The sequence below is a fragment of the Euprymna scolopes genome, chromosome 3 (genome assembly GCF_053919585.1).
Source record: "Euprymna scolopes isolate OS-2025 chromosome 3, ASM5391958v1, whole genome shotgun sequence".
Lineage (NCBI taxonomy): Eukaryota > Metazoa > Mollusca > Cephalopoda > Sepiida > Sepiolidae > Euprymna > Euprymna scolopes.
This window is the reverse complement of record NC_136484.1, coordinates 89,416,733-89,443,016: the sequence shown is the minus strand read 5'-3', so window position 1 is coordinate 89,443,016 and position 26,284 is coordinate 89,416,733. Positions and strand designations below refer to the sequence as shown.

Below are 26,284 nucleotides of genomic sequence, written 5' to 3'. Positions count from 1 at the left end.
CATTTCAGGTTATTTTATGGCATACCAACCCTTTTCAGGTTATTTTATGGCATATCAACCCTTTTCAGGTTATTTTATGGAATATCAACCCTTTTCAGGTTATTTTATGGCATATCAACCCTTTTCAGGTTATTTTATGGCATATCAACCCTTTTCAGGTTATTTAATGCTGAATCCAATAATCTTGGAAAAATTTTATATTTCAAGTTGTATATATCCTCAAGTATTTATTCAGAGTGATTGGCTTGGTTGCTTTGTAGAAAAAGATGTTTTTGTTTTCGACGTTGCAGAACATGATTGAGTTTTGCAAAGGGAAAGGAAAAAAAAAACAATAATATCAATGCTCGGTGCACTAAGGCCAGTATCTTCAGACGGCCTGATCTGGTAACATCAGAGTGCAAAGAGAATAGTCAAGTAAATGCCGTTCGAACCTTGGAATCTGAAATCTGAAAAAGACTGTCGATTCATAATACTAATATATTGATGCATCTAAGTGCTTTCTCTATAATAAAAGAATAAAATAAAATTGAATAAATATTAATTATACCAGCTAGAATATCCACATTGCAAAAGATAGTATTTTTTAAAACAAATTAGTCAAGCATAGAAAAGGAAACATTTTTCCATCACAATAAAATATTTAAATAGCTTTATGACAATAGGCATTATTTTGCTACTTTACCTCGAGCGATCACAAACAATTGTTTTGTTTTATAAAATTGTTAGTGGCTGTTTTACATTATTGTGTTTATCTTGTTGGAAAATAAGCTGTATTAAAAATTTATGACTATCGATGAGTTCATTTATGCGATCAGGAGGATACAGAGAGATATTGCCGGATAACTGACAAACCTTTATCCCTGGTAAATATCTGTATTAATAAAACTGTGAGACAATTTCATGTGTGTGCATGTGCGTTTCTTGTCTACATGTAACTTTGATAATTACACATTGAATTGTCATTTTTTTTTTATTTACTACTAACGGGGCTGCTAGCTGTCCCTAAAAACAAAATAGAATATTTGTAACATCTTATTAAAAATTCTATATCTCTCTGTCTCTCAATCTTTCTCTCTTCCCGTTTCCTCCTCTTTCTCTCTTTTGTTTCAATATACTTAATGATAATAATAATGATGTATTAGCAGTAGTTAATTTTAGAAGTTATCAGTCTTAAATTCTTGGCTCCTGGATAAAAGCGAATAAAACATGATTCTGATCAATTTCTAGATTTTTGTTCCACCCCATCCCCACCTTTTATTTACAATAATCTTATGAGTATAAATCATGTTGATAATGACAATAGTCCAATTCTTATTTTTTATTTACTATTAAGTAAATCCAAAATATAATAGCATAAAAATCCTATCTTAAAAGATAATTTAATTACGAAATTAAATCTACCTGAATGCATTTCTTTGAAACGATTCCCATCTTAATCGTTGTTTTTTGTTTTGTTTTTTTACATATTTATTTATTAAGTGAAAAGAAAACACAAAGCTTTACTTCATGAGCCTCCGAAATTTTAAAGTATGTAAACTATTGAATTTCTTGCTTTAATGTCTATTTAAATTCTAATGCATTAAAGATTGAAAGCTTTAATGCTATTTGCATTCAAGCATTTTATAAACAAGGATTGAAACATTATCTTTTATATAAATAAAACAGTAGATGCATGTATGTTCGTGTGTCTGTGTGAAAATATTTAACCGATAAACTCTTAAACTACTGGTCACAAAACACTGAAATTAACAAGAAATAGTAATCATACATCAAGGATGGTTTACAATGAGTAAAATCTTTGTTTGGATGCATGAATAACGTGTACAGAAATATGTTTATATCAACTTGCTGGCATATTTCTATTACTTTTGCACATGTGCAAATTCATTCATAGCTTGAAGTGGTTTAATTTTATATCTTTTTTTTATCTATATGCTGATAACATAAATCATTGGGAACGCTGCTGGGACGCTAAATGTTTTGGTTTTGATTCTATCTGATGGCACCTAAGTCAGTTTATTTTTTAATCTTTTGAAATCCGTACTATATATTTAGTACAATATAATATTCAATAGAAAATTGGCTCTATAATAATAAATACAAAATGTGCATGAATAAAAATATATTTAAGTGTATTTTATGACCGAGCAAAATCAGGTGCTGCCTCGCTAGTCTTTAATAAATTATTTAAAGTTTTATATTTGATTCACTCAGTAATTTAATAATCAAGTGACAATAATTAATAATTAAAATTAATAATTAAACTAAAATTTGGTAAAAATGATAAATAGCATAGTTTTAAAAAACAACTTCTGGGTGACAAGGATAAGAACAATTGGTAAAATATAAAAGCAGATGCTTTATCAAAAATATCGGAAATTTTCTGTTTCTATGTCTATCCTTGTGATCATGTTACTAGTAAGGGTGCTGGAGGTAAACATTTCATCTGGGCTGACGTTATCCGCCTGATAGTAAGGGACCCGAACCTTGGATTAACCACTAAGGAGGCTGTTCTATCAGCAGATGCAAACTACTAGGGCTGCTGTATTGCCATTTGGTGAATGGATTCTGGACCATGCAGTAGTTTCTGGTGGGCCATCTCAATGCCATACTAGTGGGTAATTGTTACGGCTTTACCTTTTCATGTGCTACAAAAAAACAAAAAACAGAACATTTTTCCTGTCTTTTTCTCTATTGCTTTCCCTCTCTGTCCTGTTCTAACCAAGTCTGTCGACCTGTTCCACAAATCACAAAACCTCAACATGAAATATCTAAAGAAAAAACACGAATAAACCTAGAACCCCATCCTCCAATGTAGACCCCTACTACCATGTCTCCTTCTCCAACATCAGGAGTCTACGTTCCAACCTTCCAGAGGTTGAAACCCAATTACAGGAGACGAAACCGGACATATTCTTCCTAAGTGAAACTGGCATAGGGCTGACCACTTCCCTAGACGAGTTCATAATTAACAGATACTCTAACTTAACATCTAAATTTGACCCCCAAGATCGCTATGGGCATGGAATATGTGTTTACATTAAAGATGGCTTTCCGTGTGCTAGGGATATCTCCAGTGAAGACTGTAATTAACCTTATATGTGCTTCAGGGTTGCACTTGCTTACACCACTGCATTTATATTTGCCCTCTAGCGCCCCCACAACAGCGGAGTTACGATCTTTAAGAGCATATCTGAGAAAATTGACCACATCCTGTCTGCTCACCCTTCGGCTAACATCCACATTTGTGGTGACTTCAATGTCCACAATGCGGAATAGCTGACCTACTCAAACAAGACAGAGGATGAGGGAGGTTTTGTCATGATTTCGCCATTGCCTATGACCTCACCCAGATTGTTCACAAACCCACCCGTGTGCCCGATATTTCCAGTCAGTACACTAGCCTTCTAGACCTTTTTCTCACAACCTCCCCTGAGCTATGTTCATATTCTGTTCTGTCTCCTCTGGGATCTTCCGACTACTCGGTTGTATCAGTTAAGATAAAAGCAAAATGTAAGTCTTCAGACGTACCTCTCCACCGTACTGTATATTGATACTCTACAGCTGACTGGGATAGATTCCGTACATTTATATCTGCTCTACCCCTGCATTCCATGTTTAAAAAGGATGTGTCCTCTATAGCATCAGACCTGACCGAATGGTTAATTGTAGGCATAGACCGGTTCATACTATTCAAAAAATTCCAATAAAAACCTAACAGCCAGCCATTGTTCTCCCCAGAATGTGCTGCTGCCATCACACACAGAAATCACTTTTTCCATAGCTACCAACGTAATAGATGTTCTGAGACTAAAGCTGCTTTTAGGATTGCCAGCAACCACTGTAAAAGAGTAATAAAAAATGCAAGAGAGCTATATGTTCAGTCTGTTAAATCCAAAGCTTAGCAGCTGAGCAGTGGCTTCGTACCCACCAGTTTTGGCAAATAGCAAACAGGATCCTGAACAGAAGCGTGCATTCTACCCCAACCATATTCAATGGACCTGAGGTCATCTCGTCAGCATCAGACAAGGCCAAACTATTTGCCAAGAACTTTGCAGCTAATTCTACCCTATGCGACTAAGGCCATCAACTCACTGTATTTTCTCCCATAACAGACAACATGCTACGCAACATACAAATATCTGTGCATGATGTTGCCAAGCTAATCAAGAACCTTGATTTCTGTAAAGCAACTGGCCCTGACGGCATTCCATTTATAGTGCTGAAAAAGCTTCAACCAGAACTTGCCTCCATACTTACAAAACTGTTTAAGCATTGCCTTAAGGAGAAGTGCTTCACAACACCCTGGAAAACCTCATCAGTATGCCCTGTATTTAAGAATTCAGGTGATAAGTCGTCTCCCTCTCAGTACAGACCAATAAGTCTCCTTTGTGTCATGAGTAAGTTGCTGGAATCCATATTAAATAGAGAAGTAGTCAACCACTTAAGATGAAATAACCTTCTTAGTGACATGCAATATGGTTTCCGTTTTGCCAGATCTACAGCAAATATGCTAACTGTTATATGTCATAGGATTAGCGAATCTCTTGACAAAGGCTTCCTTTCTAGGGCAATTGCTCTTGACATATCAAAGGCCTTCGATAAGGTATAGCATAAGGGCCTACTTCACAAGATTTCCAGCTACGGTATAACTGGAAATGTTTTCTCGATCATTAAATCATTTCTCTCTGATAGGCTCATAAGAGTAGTGGTTGATGGGCAGAAATCAGAGGCCCTCAATATTAATGCTGGAGTCACTCAGGGGTCTATCCTAAGCCCAACTCTCTTCCTGATATACATCAATGATCTCCCAAAACACATACTTAAATCATTCGTTGACATCTATGCTGATGACACGACCATCTATGGCAACACATCAAAGGCCGTAAATGACAAAGTTCTCTCTGATTCTCTCTCCTTTGATCTTGAGCTTGTGGTACAGTGGGGGAAGAGGTGGCTGGTTACTTTTAATGCATCTAAAACTAAACTCCTATCTTTACATCATCAACGCTCTGATCCCCACCTGACATCAATTGAAATGAATGGCTCGTCTAAGGGAAGCTCTATGTTTTGAAAAGCTTCTGGGTTTGACCTTTACTCCTGACCTGAAATAGAACATGTACATCAAGTCAGTTGCCAAGGTTGAAGGAAAAATGGTAGGATCCTTCTACCGCCCCAGAAGATATCTCACTGCTGATGCAATTCTTTACCTATATAAAAGCTAAGTATGTCCAAGGATAGAGTACTGCTGCCGCATCTGGGCAGGAGCTGCTAAAAGCAGCCTATCCTGCCTTGACAGAGTACAAAATAGGCTTTGTGGCTTAATGGGTGATGCCCTTTTCTCTTCCCTGCAATCTCTCTCCCACAGGAGAGACGTTGCGAGCCTGTCTTTGTTTTATCGTTATTTCCATGACAAGTGCTCGTCTGAGTTCTAATCTCTAGTCCCCCCCTCGCCAATCTTTCACGAAAAACACTCGTCTAGCTGAAACCACTGTCAAAAATTTTCCTCACTCTTTATATGTGCCAAAACCAAAATGTAGATTCCATGAACAAGGCTTCTTTCTTAGAAATGCATGTCTGTGGAACTCTGTTCCGTTTGCCTGTTTCCCACCTGACTACAACCTCTGTTCCGTTTGCCTGCTTCCCACCTTACTACAACTTCAAGTCCAACATAAACAAATTCCTGATGAACCGCCCCCTTAAGTAAGACACTTTATCAAATCTCCAATACTAATGATTACTACGATACTGTCCTATTGATTACTGTACATGCAATAACCCTTATTCCTGAGTGGCTTCCGGGCCTTGATAAGTGGTGATTACCTTGTAAAAAAATTAAAAAAACATTTTTGGAATTGTGAGTTTTTTCATTGTTTAATAAACATTTTTTAATTTGTCAGAATGGACTCTTGTTTTAGTTCATAATGCTTCTTCTAATATTTAGTTGTATTCTTAAAATAAACACGTCATATTGATCAGTAGAGCAATGTGTTATTTTAGACAGTATAAGAACATGTGTGTGGAACAGGAGGCTTCATTGGTTTGGTCACTTTGAAAGAATGGATGAGAATGATTGGATTAATAGACGTAGAACAGTTGAGATTGCAGAGTCAGTTGGTAAGAGGTACCTAAGGGAAACATGGGAGGAAGGAAATGATGAGGAAAGAATTTAGAGAAAGAGAATAAATAAAAACCTGGTCAGAGATAGGTTAGCTTGGAAGTCAATTTCTATTAGCCGTCCAACACATGCCAGCATGTTAAACCGATGATGATCTTTACTTAACGCTCTTATTTCGAACTGAGAATTAGTCAAATCGTTTTTAATGTTTATTCTTATAGCATTAAACAATTTCTTGTGAACAGATAGAACCAAATTTAAACATTTTCCTTTTTTTGCTTTTTGTAATGAATGTCAAGTTCATCACCTGGTGGTTTGAAATTGCATCAAAATATATAATTGAGATATATATTCAACAAGCAGGACCGTTAACTATCGTTGACCGGTGGAAGCCTGTCCCCCCCCTCACAAAAAAGTAAACTACAGTTGTTGTTGGTGGCGACTGCCGTCCCTGAACAATTGCAGACACTGGCGGCTGTGACCAAAATGAAATAATCTGGCTTTCACTGACGATTAGTGCTGGTTTGGGGCAATAACATGCAAGTACTAATTGAATTTAAAAAAAGCAATTAAAGGAATGCACAATTCAGCATGAATTAATCAAATTACGAAAAATGTTCCATGAGAAAATAATGGAAAGTAAAAACAAGTTTTAGAAGTTGAGGATTCTCACTTTATATGGACTGTTTAGAATGATCGAAATCAGTGATAGCAGTCATAGCTATTTCCGTTTGTTGTTCAAGTCTTCCTTTTCTTTTCAACTTTCCACCAATAGTATTAAATTAAATTCCAGTTTTATGTCATCTTTTTTTAACATGTAAAACAAAACACTTACGATTTTTTAAATTTCACTTCTTTGAGTATTGTTATGTTAAGAACTACGTTTGGAATAGATATCCCAAACTCCCCATGTAAAGAACAGCATTCGGAATAGACACAACGAACCTCTCCACCTTAAGAATGGCATTTAGAATAGACACCCGCATCATCCCCATGTAAATAACTGCTTTCAAAGTAGACAACCTCCTTTCTTTGAGAGGGGGTGGTGGAAAAATAAATCCTCCAAATTTAACGGTGGCAATTGTTGTCAGCATACCCACTCGCAAATGCTATAAAAAAGAAATTGGGAGGGCAGTGTCGGTAGGAGAGAAGTAGATTTGTTTATTGTGCATGTGTACAAACTTGGCAGCCAGTGAATTACAGTGCATAATACAGGTCTTTATATTTCCATAAGTACTTGTTTCCACAAAATTTGAATGAGATTTTCTTAATCAGTGTAGTAGAAAATCTATCAAAGTCGTCATTCTAAAGAAAATTGTGAAGATGAACCTAATGTACAAATTTACCCCCCCCCCATAAAAAAGTAAACATGTGCGCAATGTTAAGAATCCAGTAGATTAGATTGTTGAAACATTTATTTTTAATTTGGCAACGATCGTAATAAAGTGCACATGTTTAAATAGAGTATATTAAAATAAAGTACATTTAAAAAAAACGTAACTATGTTTGAAAAAAATATAATTAATTACTGGAACAAATTTACAAAGTGAGCGAGCAAGAGAGACAGAGAGGAAATGTTTGTTGTTTTTTCCTTTGGTATAAAAAGAAATGTAAAATGCGAGTGAGAGAGAGAGAGAGAGAGAGAGAGAGAGAGAGAGTTGGGAAGAATATATACAGAGAGTGATAGAGTGGGAGAGAGAGAGAGAGAGAGGAAATGTATACTTGTACCATAAAATATAAGAAAATGAATGCAGCAATTTACTCAAAAGGGCAAAATTAAGTATCATTGCAACACGATATATGAATTGTACATTAGTGTCCATTTAGCATGTGAATACTGTTAATATGGAATATAGGAATGGTAGGAGCTCAGCCAATCAGATTGAGCGGAATTAGTCTGGGGCGACTTTATTTTTGAATCAGAAAAGGGAAAGATTATGTAATGTCTATGAGTTTATGATCCAATTAGGAAGGGTGAGTCCCCATACGTGTTGAAGGTGCAGAATTCCATTGGGTGATGACTAAGAGCAGTAGGAGGACTTGATATTTAGAGGGAAAAATAGGAACTACTTCTTCTTAAGATGATGTTGCTCCTAGGATAAAATGGAGGGCTTTTTATAACGACTAAATGTGTCTAAAATGGTATTCTAAAGTTACACAAGATATTGGCTAATAATCTAGACATAATAAATTTTTATGTGGCATCTGTTGTTGCAAACCTATGGTACTTTTGTCTAGAGGAGAATTTTTGCAATCAAAATATTATATATGGAAATTACTGGAACAAATGTACAAAGCAAGTGAGCGAAAGAGAGAGGAAATAAATGTTTGGTGGTTTTACTTCGACATCGCCGTGAAATTTAAAAAGTGAGAGAGAGAGTTGGGAAGAATGTATACAGAGAAAGATAGAAAGAGAGCAAATGCAAACTTACACCATAAAATGCAAGAGAATGAATGCATCAATTTACTCAGAAGGCAAAAGTAGGTATCATTGTGACGCCATATTTGAATGGTACATTAGCATTCGTTTAGCATGCGAATACTGTTAATCCAGAATATAGGAATGGCCAGAGCTCAGCCAATCAGATTGAGCGGAATTATTCTGAGAAGACTTTATTATTTTTGAATCAGAAAAAGAAAAGATTATGTTATGTCAATGAGTTTATGATCCAATTATGAAGAGTGCAACCCTATATCCGTCAAAAGTGCAGAATTGTTTCTGGTGATGACTAAGAGCAGTAGGAGGACTTGATATTTAGAGGGAAAAGTAGGTACTACTTCCTCTTAAGATGATTGCGACTGTGATGATGTTGCTCCTAGAATGAAATGTAAGATTTTATTATAACAACTCAATGTGCTTAAAATGGTGTTTTAAAGTTATATAAGATAGTCGCTAATAGTCTAGACATAATAAATTTGTATGTGGCATCTCTTGTTACAAACCTATGGTACTTTGGTCCAGAGGAGAATTTCTGCAATCAAAATATTATATATGAAGATAATACGTAGATGACCATTTCATTTTTAGAGATATAAAATGTACTATAGCTGAGAGAGTGCTGGAAAGTGGTGACATGAGAGAAATAATTGTTACTTTTAGTTAAAGTATTCTTCAGTATTGCGATGTTTCGTAAACAATCATTATTATTAATTTATTTTTTTAATCACTTTCTTCTTAATTTAATTTTGCAAACCTATTTTTATTGCAAAATTTGAGTTCGTGACGAAAAACAATTTTTACGACGTACATCTTTACAATGTTGTATTATTAATTTATATCTAAAATTATGGTTTCTAGAATGTGCATTTTTTTTTCAAGATAATTCATGTCATATATCAATCATGTCACTTCTGATACCGAAGTTCGAATTTGAATCTCTAGACAATGAAATAGATAACTGCCATATATATATATATATATATATATATATATATATATATATATATTGTATGTGTGTGTGTGTATATATATATATATATATAAATATATTATATGTGTGTATGTATGTGTGTGTATATATATTATATGTATGTGTATGTATATATATATATATTATATGTGTATGTGTGTATATATATATATATATATATATATATATATATATATATATATATATATACACTAGCAGGGAGACCCGAGGTTGCCTGGGATTGAATGAGTATCAAAAAAATGTTCCAGCCTCCTATATTTTATTGTCATTAAAATCGATGAAATCACTAATTTTTCAATCAAATGGATTGATTGCTTGCTTGAGTCAGGAACCCATCGTGGTGTACTGGGAGGAAGCCTTACATGCCTCCCCACAATACACTGTAGTCTACATTGCACTGTACAAAACGTACTGTTGATTTTATAAAATTACTTTTATATATAACGGCTTGAATTAAGGTTTAAAATGCAAAAGTTAAATATCATGCTTCAATTGTGCTCTAAACAGAAACATTCATTTCGAATGCACCAATGTCATATCAAAGAACGAATGTTGATTTTATATGTCTGTTATCTTCTGAATATTTATCTGCTCCACCTTTAACTAACCTATGGGAATAGAACCTCTTAAGACGTTAAATACATATGTATGCTTGTGCAGTGAGGCTTGAATTAAAGTTTAAGATGAAAAAGTCAAGTATGGGGCAATTATGCTTTAAACAGAAACATTCATTTCGCACACGCCTCTGTCATATCAAAGAACTTACTGATGATTATATGTGTCGGGCCTTTCGGCTTGTGCGGTAATAACACTTCTCAAATGCACTTATGATGTTAGGCTATGTAGACTGTTAACTTTAGTCAAATTTTGCCTGTTACTTCTTTCATAGGATTATTTCGATCATCGATACAAAACCTATTTAAGAACATAAAGTACCTTCGTGTGAAATTTCATAAAAATCGGCTCATCCGTTTTCGAGTTCATAGGGAGCAAACTCATACGCACAAAGTTCCTTTTATATGATAGAATATATATATGTATATATATATAGAGAGAGAGAGAGAAAGAGAATCTACATAAAATCTAAAAGTGTATTCTTATGCAAAATTAACCAGGGAAGGCAATAGAAGTGTATCCATAAAGAGGCTATGAGGTTATAACCCCATTTAAATTCCAAGTATATCCTATTTTTATAAAGTTTATATAATATATACCAAATTTTCTGGAGTCGACAATGGAAGTTATCCTCGTTATCTTCTGACTATTTATCTGCCCCACCTTTAACTAACCTATGGGAATAGAACCTCTTTAGACTTCAAATACATATGTTCAATTTTAATGAAATTCAAACTATATATGAATTTTCCAACATTTTAGTTCTTTAGGAAGCAAAACGGAAGTAGGGGAGAATAAAACAAAGAAAGTAATATGGTGTTATGGGCATAGTGAAAAAGTATATAGTAGTGACCTTTAGTCAATCCCGGACAACATCAGGTCTTCCTACTAGTTTTATATAAATAGAGATACCATACTACTGACTATATGAATTCACTGAGATTATTAAAGTTGTGATGTACGTGTTAGAAAGATTCAGTGTTTTTTAGTTTGCCATGCAGATCATGTATTAATGATTAGTAACCAATAATTGTTTTTGGTGACATTTTATTAATTAATTTTAATTGCATTTTGTCATTAAATACGTATTTTCTCTATTGAAGTTAGTTTGATTATTGGCATTATTTACAGTTTGGAAACGAATCAAAACAAACAGTGAAATATAAATTCAACCAATTTGTTATTTTTTTTATTCATTTAAAGAATGGCTATTTTAAACATTTCAAATAAGATTATATAAATTAAAAATATCAAAATAAATTTCTTTTCCAAAATCTTTGAAAAAATTACATTTCAGTTTTTAATTAAAAATTTTAAGAGATTGGTATAAAAACGAGTTTGATTAAATTTTCGTGTAAAAACAAAAGCAAATTTTCTTTAAGTTTAAACTTTTCTAAATTTTCAGAAACAGCACCATCATAAAGTTGTGAGGCAAGTTTAAAATTTTCATAAAAAATGGATCAATAAACTTTATTTTCAACATGTATATTTGCTCTAAACAACTATATTTAAAAAAAATTATGATCATAAATTATCCTTTTTAATAACTTTTTTGCTATAAACATAATTTAGATTGTATCTTAATAAAATATTCCTTACTCTTCAGCCATTTCAACAAATGTAGGTGAGATGATTCCGCTTACTGATTTTGCTTGGTGTAATGATGCATATGATAGTGCAGATATCTTTTATGCACCCATAAATCCTGTTGTAAGTTTCTTTAGTCTATCTATTGTTATCTTCATGGCGTGTGTTCGTCTGAGCTTCACTCTATGGTCTCTTCCCTGTAAAACATTCACAGCAAACTCTCACCTAGCTACAACCATTATCAGCAATTTCCCTTACCTTCTGCCTGTGTCTCATACTAAACGAAAATTGCATGAGCAAAGCCTTTTGTTCATAACTGCTCGTCTTTGGAATGCAATATCATGGAGTTGCTGGCCAACTGACTATAACATGGTCGTTTTTAAGTCCAACATAATCAAGTTCTTGTTAACTTGTCTTCTTGAATAATTAATTTTGATTCAATTTCCACCTTCAGCGATCATCACATTGTTGTCTCACCTGATAATTATTAACCCTTATGCTCCAAGCTTTGATAAGCAATGACTCTATTGTATTACAAAAAAAATCCCATATACTTGGATATATTCGCTGACAAATATATTAAGATACGAAACTACCATAGATACGTTTGGACAATGTCTTTGAATGCATCTCACACTATCAGCCCAAGATTTGTCTTCTCTAGTTTATTCTACTTTTTATTTTGTGTGACTCATTTTTCAACGATTCTGAGTATGAAGCAAAACTGCATCCAAAGGTGAAGCTCCAATTTGGGAACTTTATAGACTGTGTAGTCATCCTTTTAAATGCCGTTACTCCAAAATTAGAGTGGTAGTACTTGTCAGGGTTTCATTTATGAATTAACTGGAAACTATCGTTTACAGACTATTTGTTATAAAATGTACGCCAATACTACAAATTAATACACACAATATATATATTTACAGCATGAATAAATATGAAGAATTTAAAGCATAAAGTCTTTTACAAAAATTACATAACAAAAACTGATATGCAATAAAACAAAACCAACCAATAATTTTCTGACAGAATATCTCTCATAGAATATCTTTAGAAATAAAATATAACATTTGCAACAAATTCATGAATAAGGTAAATTTTACATTTATATTAAACTATGCCTACATGGCGTCGTTGCTCATAATTCATTAATGTCATTTCAGTTTATAATGATAACATGAAAGTTACGGATGACGTTATTAGTATAAAGATGGCAAACGATATCTTTATATGAGAGAGATAATGGCTATTTAACCTTCAAGTTAAAATAGAATTTACCTCCTTACATTATTTGTGTTTAGAAATAAAGATACTGTTTACAAATACCATATCTTCCAATTGCACCATTACAGTAAAGCAACAGTTTAAAAGGAAATATTTACCTATTGTCATGTGACTAAAATAATTTTAAGAAATGAATAGATCATTGTTCAGTAAAAAATATAATTCTTTATCCGAGAACTAAAAGAGATCAACAACTACATTCTTATTTCTGATATAAGCTGATTTTGGCTTTTTAGATCATAATTGATAATGTCTCTATTTTCTCAATCTTCTGGACTGGAATAAGTATTTTTTAAGAAACTCAAGCAAAGTATATTTTTATTGCAAAGAATAAGGTACAACAATAATGATAAAAAAAATAGCTAGGTAGAACCAAATCTTGATTTATGCGATGCTGTGGTATTTTGGTCTAACTAATAAAGTCCGACTAACTTAATTTTATATGCTACATGAGTGTATGAAGTACATTTAGAAATCAGAAAAATTATATAAGTATTTTTTAGGGTTACTTATTTTATTCTTTTTTTTTTTTTAAATTATTGAATTGCAGTGACCTTTTCTGTCCTTCTTTTATAACATTCATTTCATCGGTCTACACATTATCTTTTTATTCTCTGTTGAAAAACACCTAAATAAAGTTTTGACTACATTCTTGTAGTATCTATTTTCATTAACGTATTTCTTTAGCCTTTTCTAAATGAAAGCAAATTACAAATTAAAATCTTAAAGAGGAGTATGTTTGATTCCTGATTTTTCTCAAATCTTAAAACGAAACTGCTTTCATTGTGCTCATTCTTCTATTCTACAAACTGTTGTTATTATACTAAATGTGAGTTAATCAACGTTTGTTTCCTAATGACCTTTTTCTATATTCGTTAATAATACAAAATACATGCTAAAATATACATTAGATTTGGGGTTTAGCTGTTTGAACCAAATTAATTATATAAATAGCCGTGTTTTATCATTAATAATTTCTCTTAGCTATCTACGTATTTAGTTCACCTCCTCTTACCCTATATGGATTCAACCACTCTCTAATATTTCTTAATGTCTGTGAGCATTTAGAGAATGACACTCTCTCCTTTTAGTTAGTGTGTTTGTGCACACTAAATATGTACGTAAATTCGGCATCAAAATAATTTTTTAAATCTAAATAAACGCAAAAAGCGTGTCCCGTTTTTCACATTAAGAGTAAGGTCAAAACGACCTATTTCAAGTTAATTCAACTTATTCAAAAGATGCACTATCTTTTTTTATATACTGTTTTACACATATGCCATATCAGCCTCAAGGTTAACTAATTTGTATATTCGTTTTTAATTCATTTTTATTTAATTTTTATTAATTAACTATTATTTAATTCATTTTTATTCAATTTTTATTAATTAACTATTATTTGTATATTCGTTTTTAATTAATTTTTTATTAATTAACCATTATTTGTTATTGAGTTTTAATTAATTTTTATTTACTTTTTATTAATTAACCATTATTTGTTATTGAGTTTTAATTAATTTTTATTTACTTTTTATTAATTAACCATTATTTGTTATTGAGTTTTAATTAATTTTTATTTACTTTTTATTAATTAACCATTATTTGTTATTGAGTTTTAATTAATTTTATTTACTTTTTATTAATTAACTATTATTTGTTATTGAGTTTTAATCTCATGTTTGATTTTAATATAACAAATTGTTCTGTTTCTCAACATTATTTGGTTCCATGGACAAATATTTAGCAATTTGTTTCCAAATGTTTCTTTCTTTATAAGGAACGGCTTAATTTTTCCAAATTGCAAGTGAAAAGGCAAATTGATTTCTTCTTTCTTTTCATTTCTTTATAATCACATCTAAAAGATAAATAAATCGATTTTAAAATGACGACAAGGTTAGTGCTTCGTATTTACAACAAAGTTATGAATGTAATGTCTAATATTTTAACTAGCAGGCATTTCTCTTTCTCTATCCCGAATCTGTTAATAAAGCCTCCGTTTGCCTATTTCAGTCATCAAAATATGAAGAACAAGTGAAATATGTTTATGTCTAGTAAACGTGACAGAAATTCTTTGCTTAATTTTTATTATTATTAAAATTATACCTCCTCTTCTCTGTTCATAAAAATTCGAATTTACATACATGATTATTGAAGTGAGTCGGACATAGGTAAGTTCACTTTTATTATGTTAAATTTATGTCTTTCAAATATCAAAGTTTCCAAAGTGAGAGTGAGGTGGTAGAAACAGTTATCTATCAAGATAATATAGAAGTAAATTGTTGTTATTTATATTTGTTATGTGAATAGCATTTCTTAACAGATATGTCACAGTTCATGAATTTTTTAACGAAATTAAAGCAACACAAATAGTGGTAGCGGTTATGACCTAGCGGGTCGTGAGCAATGTCGTATTTACATAAATTTGATCGTATTTCCTTTTCATAATTTTCTTTAAAAATAACTAAAGGCATTTTTTAAAACACATTATTTCAACAGCTGTTCTCTTTTTTATCTATTATACTAAAACTGAGTAACTCAAAGCGTCTTCTTTAAAAGCATTTTTATATAGATATTGGTGATCTTTTTAAATTTAATTTTTTAGACATGTAACGTACTTTACAAACTTACTTTTCCTTGATTCAGGCAATCTAACACCTAAGTTCAAAAGGTGACATAACGATTTTTTAGTGTGTATATATATATATATATATATATATATATATATATATATATATATATATATAAAATGTAAAGTTGGTTCGTTCTAAACAAATAAAACCATGTTTATACGTTACCAATTTATTTGAAATTTTCAGACAACCCATTTTTAGAGTCGAGGTATGTTTTTATATTATTAAAATAAATTTACCTAATTAAAATTAAAATATTAAATAAAATAAATATATTTATTTAATCGTTTCTGCGAATCTGTTCTGTTGATAAAACTGAATTTCTGGTTCGATTCATTTCACAGCCACGAATTGACGAAAGGTTTCATTTTCTGTTAACTCGATAAGTAAAAATAAAACAAAAAAAAACATATTTCATTTGTTTATCTTCCAAATTTTTTAATTTACACATCTTTTCTTTATTATATAAGGCCAAAAAAAAAGTTTGTTGCTTGCTTTTGAGTTTTTTTTTTGTTTTTCTATATAAGATTACTCATGCAGAGAGTGATCCGTGCTGAAATAATGTTATTATTTAAAAAGTCATTATTAACATGGGGAGGTAAGGATGTTTTGTACCTATTCTGTACTTTAACCTTACAATTGAATAAATAAAAAAAAACATCATAAAACGTTATTTAAACGTGGAAATATGATTTAAAAAATAGCGCAGATCGCTCTCTGCATTAGCACCATTTTTATTTATTGCGGACTATTATTCTCATCTTTATTAGTTGTTGTTTCACGAATTTTCGGCCAACTATTCCTCTGGCCTTCATGAAAAGAAGTCCTTTTATAAATGTTCAGTAACTTTTTCCTTTTATTATTCTTAAAGAGTAAAACTTTTCTTATTCATGAAAGGAGTTAAGCCTACGTAAATAAATAAATGTTTGTACACGTGACAAATCAATAAATGGTTTAGTTACTTTTTTTAAAAAATGTTTGTAAAAGTGCGAAAGGCGACGTTGTTGTACAAACATTACTCCCATGCTTAATTTCTATACTTATAGGTTTTTGGAATTTTTTTTCACTGGATTATTATTGATTGGACACTAATTAAACATATTATTAAAAAAAAAAAAAATGTAAAAAAGAAATCATTATTTCGACATTTGAAAGTGGTGCTCACTTTTTAGTTACAACGTTCTGATAAATCAGTCACCCATTTTGTAAGCAATAAAAACGCGGTATATCAAAACCATAGAAAGTAAAAATAATGAGTCTCTACCGCATTTGTAAGTCAGAAATATATTTGTTACTCAAAGAAAAAAAATAGAGAGAACAGGACTTTTTTTTATTGTTTTCATGAAAATAAAGTTTCGAGATTTTTAATTATTATTTTTTTTTTTTACTTATTTAGTCAGTTTGTGTGTGTGTTTTTTTTTAATTGTTTTTGTGAAAGGTGAGTTTTTTTCAAAACTTTTGTTTTGTTTCTTTTTAATTTTTTTTAAAGTATTATAAATTTCACTAACATGCTGGAGAAATGTTTAATAATTTGGTATTTTTTTAGATTAGGTCCACCTCCACAATTTTCCTTTCAATGACGACATTTATAGGTTTCCGAGTATGCTGAACACGCAAATTGCATTGAAATTTTGCGGAAATAAATAGTTGTATTATGCATTGTATTCTTCGGCGGCCATATTTTTACGTGCACACGCGCCATAAACAAATACACACACGTAAAAAAGATGGCCGCCAAAGATTACAATGCATAATACAACTTTTTATATCTTGATAACTACTTATTTCTGCAAACTTTCGATGCGATTTTCGTATTCAGCATAGTCGAAAACCATTTCAAGTCGTCATTTAAAAGAAAATTGAAGAGGTGGAGGTGGACCTAATCTAAAAATTTACCAATAATTTTTAATCCCGTACGCCTCCCGATACATTGCTTCGTCAACATGCGACCATTTTATATCTCCCGAAGACACTTCCGTATTTAGAAAAAAAAAAAATAAATAAATAAAAAGTGACCGATTTACCAGAACGTGGTAACTAAAAAGTGAGTACCCCTTTCAAATGTTGAAATGATTTTTTTTTTTTTTTCAATTTTTTTTCATAATCTGGTTAGTGTTCAATCAATAATAATCCAGTGAAAAAATTTCAAAAAACCTATCAGTATAGAAACTCCACCACGTAAGTAAATAAATAAAAAATGTTACGTGCGCATGCGTTAGCCTTGACTAGGGGGGGGTACTAAGGGAACGACCGTTAAAAAATTCTGCGGGTCGCCATGGAACTCAACGCCCAAGGAGTACCAAAATAGTTTTCATGATCTGAAGAAATTTTTTTTTCGAAAAGTGGGTGATCACTTTTCCATCTAAATTTAACTTAAAATGAGCACCCACTTTCTGGCCACCTGAGGAAGGGGCATTTATTTTCGTGTTTATTGGCTTAAAGGTTTTTTGACAAGGCAGTTTGGTACGCGAATGCATATTTAACATTTTTCGTTTATGCTCACGCATAGCAAAAACAAAGGCTACGTCTGTGAAATGGAGAATAGTCCCAGAATTCAGGGGTTAATACCATGCAAAAGAAATCAAACAAAAAGACTTTTTAGCCAAGAAACACACAGAAAGAAAAAAAAAATAGCATCCATTTTTTTTCTATCGAATTCATTTGCTGTTTTTATTGAAAACTATTTTCCCCCGGATTTTTGATATAATTTTCCATTAAGGGCTGTGCGTCTCACGTTCGTAAATAACAAAAATTTTTTTGTAGATTTTGGTGTGCTAAAAACGAATCTGCAAACCGTTTCCGTCGCAAAAAATAGTTTTTATGATATGAAGAAATTACTTTTTCGAAAAAGTGGCAATCACTTTTCCATGTAAATTTAACTTAAAATGAGCACCCACTTTCTAGCCACCTGAGAGAGGGGGGATTTTTTCCCATGTTTATTGGCTAAACAGCTTTCGTTTATGCTTACGCATAGCGTAAACGAAGGCTACGGCTGTTAAATGGAAAATAGTCCCAGAGTTCAGGGGTTATTACCATGCAAAAGAAATCAAACAAAAAACTTTTTAGCCAAGAAACAGAAAAATGCCCCTCTCTCAGGTGGCCAGAAAGTGGGTGCTCATTCTAAGTTAAATTTAGATTGAAAAGTGATCACCGACTTTTCGAAAAAGTAATTTCTTCATATCATAAAAACTATTTTTTGCGACGGAAACGGTTTGCAGATTCGTTTTTAGCACACCGAAATCTACAATAAAATATTTCGTTATATATGAACGTGAAACGGGCCTTAAAGTAAAATAATACCGGATTTTTTGGAGCAGATTTGCCGTTTAGTTGTACAAATATCCTCAAACCAGGTAATCACTAAAAGGGATTTTTAAAAGTCGTCACCTGTATCGAGCAAAAGTTTAAAACCACCGATTATATGCCAGTCTACATCATGGTAACATATATTGAGTGAGTTCCTAACAGTATTTTGTATAGTTTTTTAGTTTAAACTCATTTTCCCAAAATTTTCCCAAACTAAACGTGTTCGATACAGTCTGCCGCCATTTGTATTTTTCAGATATACCGATAAACATTGAATGTTTTTGAACCGATTATACATTACATAAAAACACTAAAATCTTATCCAGTTAGGTAGAACACTTACTTTTCTTGCCTTTGATAACATTTATTTGTTATATATTTATTTTTTGACAACTTCTTTGTATCTGTGTTTAGTAATATAAACCCTTTTCATTTAATGTAACGTTTAGTCGGCTCGAAAAACAGTGTTTATTGGTGTATTTGAAAGCTACAAATGGTGGTGGACACTGTTGATTACTTTAAGTTAGAGAAAGTGAGTTAAAACTAAAAAAACTATAAAAAATACTGTCAGAAACCTATCCATTATGCCAGCCTATGTCATGGTAACATATGTTTGGTGAGTTTCAGACACTGTTTTGTATAGGTTTTCGTTTTCAACTTACTTTCCCAAACTTAACGTATTCAACAGAATTCGCAACCATTTCTGTTTTTTGAGCCAATTAAACATTTTACATTACATAAAAACACTAAACAATTATCCAATTAGGTAGAAACGTAAATTACCTTACCTTTGCTTTCATTTGTTTGTTTTTGGACGACTTTTTCGAATCTGTGTATGTAACCCCCCCTCCCCCACCATCAACCAAATATTAATTACTAACTCACATTTTTTAAAACAACAACAACAAAAAAAGCATTTAGCGTTTCAACATTTTTGCTACGTTCGGCTTCATCCACTGATTGTTGGTCAAGTCAAAAAAAATGAATGATTGACAGAAACTCTCGAGGATCCAGATCAAATTCTGCAAGAGTACCATTTTTTTCAGTTTCGCCTTTTTCACTTTTTGCAGTGGATTGCTGTACTAATATAAGAAACATGCATTTTCTCTTTTATTTAATTTTTCCATTACACCAAATAGAGCCACTGCAACGCGTGGCAGGGTACAGCTAGTATATATATATATATATATATATATATATATATAATTTTTTTCCTTTTAAGATTTTTAATGCTTAAGTTAATACTTTCATATGCCATTTGCAATTGTTTGCCCTAATATATTTATTTTATTTTCATGACTTACTAGCCCGGCGTTGCCCGGGTGTTTGGAGGTGTATGCTGAGCAAAAAAAAAAAAAAAAAAAACAGAAGTAAAAAAAACGGTCAATTTGTTTAACTTTGACCCCTATTATGACCCCTTAATATTTATTGTTTTAGGCTCAAATCAAATTATTAAGTTAGATCCATGTCCAAGGAACCTATATCTAAAATTTCAAGTGTTTGGACCCAAAATGGTCGGAGGAGTTTGGTAGAGTTCTCAAAGGTCAAATCGTTGAACTTTGACCCCTTAACAGCAAAATTTCTATCCTTAAACCGATCACATCGATTTTCCCAAATCTCAGTACCCTGTTGATCAAATTTCGAGTCTGTAGACTAAAAATTGACAGAGTTATTGTGTAAGGAAATGTACACAGACACACAGACACGTTCACTTTTATAGATATATAGATAGATATATAGATAATTAAACAAAATATATACGTATACATAAATATATATGAAAACAATTTTGTGTTTACTATAACCTTTTTATGAAAATATTATGCAAGTATAAATCATGTAGAATATCTGCATGAATATAATTACACGTAATAATTAACTAAAGATGATCATCCTATAAGAAAACCGAAAAAACTAATAGGAAATTAATTAAAATGAATGTTTAAAAGAATATGCAAATTAGCTAGAGCTTTTGCAGATGAATGCAATTGCACGATCCATATATAAGAAAAATGTATTTTCTTTTTAAATAAATAGAAAATGGGGTTTTCAATATGAATATTAATGCACACAAATGAAAAACGAATTTATAGGAGTATATATATTTTTAATATTTCTGTAATGCATGGTTTATACTCAATTGCGTCACTTTTGAATTAGCAGACATTTTAAATGGATGCAAATGTTTTTCGATCATGGTAAATAGCATGACTATTACTGCATATTACATACATATTAACAATAACAGTATCCTAATGAAATTGAAACTGCATAAACAATCTTATATAAAAATAAATAAATAAATAAATATGAAAAATATATAAATTAAAAAACAATGCATCAGTCTCAGCTAATATCACACAAATAGATGTGAAGGTTCAAGGAGGATGGAAAGACTGGGAAAAGAGAGCACTAACCCGACCTCCACTGAGAGTGCAAAGAGGATGGGGACTTTGGGGAAGCTTATTGCCACCCAAATTCCAGTGATAATCAAAGGTTCCTACCAACGAGAAATCAACGGCAAGTGGCTGTTGAGAAAACGCAAAGTCATTTGCAAAGGTTTTTGAAAGAGGTGGAGAGTACTCGACATCTGAGGAGATTTGTCACCCAGACTCCATGGAACACCATCGGTTATTATTAGTGAGGAATCTCTGATGATAACCTGTATGTGAACTTTTAGTGAATACACAATAATAATAGTACGTGAATGAATTATAAGAATGACAAAAGATTCACAGAAATGCTTGGACATGGCTACAAAAAGAACACCTAAACAGAAAATCTGAATCTTTAATAACAGCCGCACAGAATAACATGATTAAAACCAACTATATCAAAGCAGAGATCGACGAGACACAAGTACTTGAAAATGTAAATCACAAAATCTTATGGTACATGAATGTGCAAACAGATACACCCATTCAAGCAAGAAGTCCAGATGTCATGATAGTTAGCAAAAAGAAAAATCTTGCCAAATCATAGATTCCGCTATTCCAACAGACCACAGGGTGAATATCAAGGAGACAGTGAAGCTAAGCAAATACATGGAACTGACCAGAGAGTTGAAAAGGATATGGAAGATGAAGAAAGTCAAGATAACACTAATAGGAGCACTAAGAACTTTGAAAAAAGAATGGGAGAAATTGAGAAAACATTTCCAGTTATACCATAGCTGGAAATCGTGTGAAGTAGGCCCTTATGTCATACCTTATTGAAGGCCTTTGATATGTCAAGAGCAATTGCCATAGAAAGGAAGCCTTTGTTGAGAGATTCACTAATCCTATTAGATATAACCATTAGCACATCTGCTGTAGACCTAGCAGAATGGAAACCATATTGCATGTCACTAAGAACAGTTTCAAATTCCTGTTCATTCATTTATTCACTTACAATCTAAGTAGTAATTATAGAATTGCTTAGCTTTCAAAATATTTCATCTTGATCGTTGTTTGTAAACTTGCTTCAAAGGTTACACTAAAAGAGCATTTCATGAGATGAAATCTGGTTGTCTAAAATTAATAACCCCTGATATAGATAAGTGACCAAATTGTTCTATACATGACAACATGGCATCGATCTTGGATAGGCAACGTTCAATATAAACATACAAATTCTCACTTTAAATTGCATTTACCAGATAAAATCTGAGATCATCAGTGCAGGTTTTAACACACAGAAATAGAGTTGTAAGGTATGATTGAAATGGCTACTATATAATGCAACACAATATAGTGTGTAAATATTTTTACTGGACCATCGGTAAAAAGTTGAATATCAAATGGGAACATGTACCAAAAAGAGTAGTTGGAAATAAGTCATTCTGTGACTATGCAATTCTTGTAGCTACATACATTGAAAATGGAACTTGCCATAGTGATATAGGAAAAGGAGAAAACAACTAACTTAGTAGAATGCTGGGTTAAATAGAGCTGAGAGAGAAAAGATAACAAAATACCAAGGTCTTATGTATGATATGAAAAGATACTGGAATTTCAGGAAGATCTCCATCATTCTAGTAATTATAGGAGTAACCAGATTCATGAAGAAGAATGTCAAAAACTACCCTCCCTTCTCTCTCTCTCTCTCTCTCTCTATACATATATATATATATATATATATATATATATATATATATATATATATATATATATATATATACACTAGCAAAAGTACCCGTTGTTGACTGGGTTCAAAAACAGCCTACAGAAAATGGACTCTGATTTATGAAAGTATGATAGGTTATGAAAAGGAAGAGTTGTAAATTTGGGTTGAATTTGGGGGTATCAAAACCAAAGCAAAATATGATGAAAGTAAAAATAAAATAGATAAACCCCATAATTTATTATACCATACCTGTTCACACTGAAACACTTATCACAATATTCTGTGGATCTATATTAAAAAACCTTGTTAAACTTTGTGACATATTTCCATTCTATGGAGGTCAGGTGCGAACGAACACCCCATTATCAAAGTATACTTACGCAGATAGATATGAAAAGTCTTTATTAAAGAAGATGTGTCGAGACACAGGAATGGGTATGCTTGATCTGGCAGAATGGTGATTCATTAAAATTGTAAGGTCTGCGTACGCGCCTGGTCCAGAAAGTATGGAAATAAAAAATTAAAAACTTTAAAAAAAACGTTTACAAATGTTTTTGATATAGATGTACATAAGAATACTTTGATAAGTATGTTTTAACTTAAATAGGGATGGTATAATAAAATTGTGGGGGTTGCATTCGCGCCTAGCCTCCATAAAATTGGAATAGGCACAAACTTTAATAAAGACTTTTCATATCTATCTGCGTAAGTATACTTTGATAATTATGTTTCAGTTTGAAGAAATATGGTATAATAAAATTATAGGGTGTTCGTTCACGCTTGACCTCCATAGAATGGAAATATGTCACAAAGTTTAACAAGGTTTTTTAATATAGATCCACAGAATATTGTGATAAGTGTTTCAGTGTGAACAGGATGGTATAATAAATTATGGGGTTTATCTATTTTATTTTTACTTTCATCATATTTTGCTTTGGTTTTGATATCCCCAAATTCGAAGCTATCTCTTTACAATCCTTCCTTTTCATAACCTATCATACTTTCATAAATCAGTCTATTTTCTGTAGGCTGTTTTTGAACCCAGTCAACGACGGGTACTTTTGCTAGTATATATATAAAAGTGAAATTGTCTGTCTGTCTGTGCACATTTTCCTACCAAACTACTCTGTCAATTTTCAGTCTACAAACTCGAGATTTGACTTAAGGGGTGTTGAGATTTGGGAAAATTTTGTTAATCGGTTTTCGGCCAGAAATTTGACTGTCAAGGGGTTAAAGTTGAACGATTTGGCCTTTGAAAATTCTACCAAACTCCTCCACCAATTTTGGGTTTAAACACTTGAATTTTAGATGTAGTTTACTTGGACATGGAGCAAACATTTTAATTTGATTTGAGCCCAAAACAATAAATGTTAAGAATCAAAATTGGGGTCAAAGTTTTTAAAAAATTTTACCTCTGCGGTTTCTACCAAATTACTCAGCCAATGTTTGGTCTAAACATTTGAAATTTACATAAAGTGTATTCAAACATAAGGCAACTTCTTAATCGTTTTTTTAGCAAAAAATTTGGCTGCCAAGGAGTCAAAGTTCCAAAGAGTTCACGTTTGCGGTCTCTAGCAAGCTATTTAGCCAATTTTGGGTATAAACACTTGAAATTTTAGATGTAGGCTACCTGGATATGAGTCAAACTTTTTAATATATATATATATACATATGAACAATACATAAGGTACGAGCAAAGTCGGGCTGAACTACTAGTATATATATATATACATATATATATATATATATATTTGGCAAAACTATTTACAAAAACTGCAAATATACCCGGTGAACTAAATGCAAGAGAGATAGAACAATTACACTTAAAGAGACGGTTAAAATTTTAGATCTCTCGGTTGAAATGTATAAGATAGGGGATGATGTTTGGCATCCTACCGGATGCCTTATTCCCTGCTAGAAGAAAAAAAAAATTTGAAAAAACAAAAAAACAAAAACATTATCAACTCATATCTTTTGCCAGTAATGTATTCAGGGAGGTTACTTTTTCTAATTTACTCAGTAAGGATCGTGTTTAAAGTTTTGCTCAACTTTTCTAACTTTGAATAGTGGTTGCAAAACAATAGGACCTTTTTTTTTTTCAATTGACTGGTTGGGCTTTTAACCTAATATTTTGTTTTTTGGGGTTGCTAAAGTTGGTGGTGATAAGAGGCTAGATCCTTTTTTTTTTATCAAGTCTTGATGGCTGACCTTGGTTGGCCTCTTTTATGGCTATAGTGCAACTTTCAGAGAAGAGAAAGTTTACAGCATTGTTTACTTCTTCTGGTGCGTAAATGGCTTGAGGGCCCTTTTTTATCTTGTGTGTCGGCCTGCCAGCATATTCAGTTATTTTTAATAAATTTTTCTATCTAATTCCACATTGTCCAAGACTTCTTATTTGGTGTTAGAAGTCCTGATTCACAATCTTAGGAGCATGCTGGATGGCATGAGGAGACAGTATACCATGTTTTTGAATATTTGGTCAGGGTTTACTTCCAATGAGAATTATCCTTAAACAGACAAAACAATGGGAAAAAAATCTTTCTAAATAGCATAATGGGAGCAGAGTGCAGAATTGAAGTTAATGTTAGAATAAGCAATATTTTAGTAAAGATGGAACTTTCTGTAATGGTGTAAATTTGAAATCCCTCATTCCCAGTGTTGTGACCTTGCAGGCTGATAACATAAACCTAGTAGTATAATTAACAAAAAGAGTACAAACAAAAGTTTGTGAAAGAACTATTTGCTATGGTTATGAAGGTGCATAACTGACATGAATCACTACTCACAATGTGTTAGATGTAACTATATTTATTGTCTCTGGATGAGTCCACTATTCCTGAAATAGGTATATCAGCTTACCCCATAACAGAACTCTAGCCCATAGTTTCGCGAGTTTAATAGAAATTGTTTGGATTTTTAAGACACACAAATAGTTGGTGTGAGCAAAGTATGTCTAGAAGGTATAGTGAAAGTGTGAAGATAAATATGCAAACCACCATATGATGTGATAAGGTGTGTTCCTCACAGATCTATCAGTTAGTTAAACAAAGTAATGAGATACGAGAGATGTTAGATAATATACAGGGTGTCCGTAAAGTTACTATACAGTCTTATTGTTTTATTGTATTATATTTGTATTAATATTTTTGTGTAGCAGTAGGGTGTCTGTATAGTAACTTGTAAGACTGTATAGTAACTTTACGGACACC

General features: G+C 32.0%; 1 protein-coding gene across 2 annotated transcripts in view; it reads left to right on the top strand.

Annotated features, from left to right (window-relative positions):
• The window catches only part of LOC145257268 (phospholipid-transporting ATPase ABCA1-like), a 379,489-nt gene that overhangs the window by 347,433 nt on the left and 5,772 nt on the right, over positions 1–26,284 (top strand). The gene's annotated exons all lie outside the window — the stretch shown is intronic.